Here is a 1,465-nt window from a genome sequence, read left to right as displayed (position 1 = left end):
GTGCTCCCTCCTTGCAACTCTCACCATGTGCTCCACGGGTGACAAGCACCTGACATATGCAGGAGAGGAAGGAGCGGGGAAGCACTCCTTTTCATCACTGCTCTTTCCATCTCCAGCAATGCCCCGTACTCATACACCATTTCCAGCTCCAGCAGCCTCAGCAAGGGTCTAAACTAACTAATGTGGAAATTTTAATCGCTGAAGGCCCACTTTAGACCTCACCGATAATGCATGGCTCACCAGTCAGGAATCTCTCCTCTAGGTTACACACTGCCCGGTCCAGGCTGTTAGAAACATGGACACTGCCATCCTGGCTGAGAGCTGTGATCCACCTAGGGCAGTACCTTACCACTGTTTCAAAACCAGGAACACAAATTTGCAGTAGTTATTCTTCCTATTCTATCCACCTTACCCGTGTGTTTAAATGCTGTTTTTTTTATAACATCTTGCTGGTTTCTTGGCTAATCTTATTTCCTACTGAGAGAAATGTATAAAGGTAATTATGCATTGTGTTAGCAAACACTTTCTCTCCTTCTACTTTCCTACTTTCTTTTCACGAGGCACTACCTCCTTGTTGGTTCATGAACTCCTTTTACCACAGAAATGAGGACACAAAGAACATAAAATCCTTTTCTTGCTGTTCTTTACCAAATACTTCTAGCTGTCTCAAGACACGCGCAATTTTTCCCCACAAATAATGTTCTAAGTACTGCAAGGAGAACATTACCTTCTGTCACCAACCACAGCAGAAAGCTGAGCAGAGATTTTTATTAGTCATCTACACCAACACTGAGTTCAGCTTCCCAAACTGCTACCAGTAATTGATGTTTTAAAGGATGTTTACCATTATTGAACAGCGTGCTGTGCTCGTATCTGTGTGACGGTGAAGTTACTTACGTGCAAGAGCAGCATGACAGGTAGTTTAGCACGCTTCCTCACACTTGAGTTTACTTGGCAGTCAGGAAGTTTATTGTTCTGTAAATCTGTTATTCGCGCTTTCACAGAAAGCTTAAGATCAGACCAGGGGGCATCCTGATTAGCGTTGTGCCTTAAGGTTTTCTCCTATGATGCCTGACTCCTTAATCTCTGTATCCACCGATCTCCCTTCTCAGCAACGGGGATGTCCATCTGTTGAAAACATGGACTGTCCCTGCAATGTCCTCAGAGCTAGAGCCTCGGGAGCATCACTTAGCTCATTACCCAGAACCCTGCTTCAAAGACCTGTTTAACCGAGGCTGCTGGAGTCACCCGCTATCAGGTGCAGGCGTTCAGAACCCCCAGTTCTTCCCAGAACCGGCCTCTCAAGCTTCTCCTCTAAGGCGAGGCGAGGCGCGGGACTAGGCTCAGCCAGACACTGCTGGGGACGCGTCAGTGGTACCGCCGGGCACGGGGAGCTCGCCCGAAGCGTGCCCTCTTCACCGCGTCTCTCAGCTGTCAGACGAGGCTGAGGCCGCCTCCGCAAAAC

This window comes from Buceros rhinoceros, unplaced genomic scaffold (assembly GCF_000710305.1).
Source record: "Buceros rhinoceros silvestris isolate BGI_N320 unplaced genomic scaffold, ASM71030v1 scaffold4272, whole genome shotgun sequence".
In the NCBI taxonomy this organism is placed as follows: domain Eukaryota; kingdom Metazoa; phylum Chordata; class Aves; order Bucerotiformes; family Bucerotidae; genus Buceros; species Buceros rhinoceros.
This window is presented reverse-complemented; position numbering follows the sequence as displayed.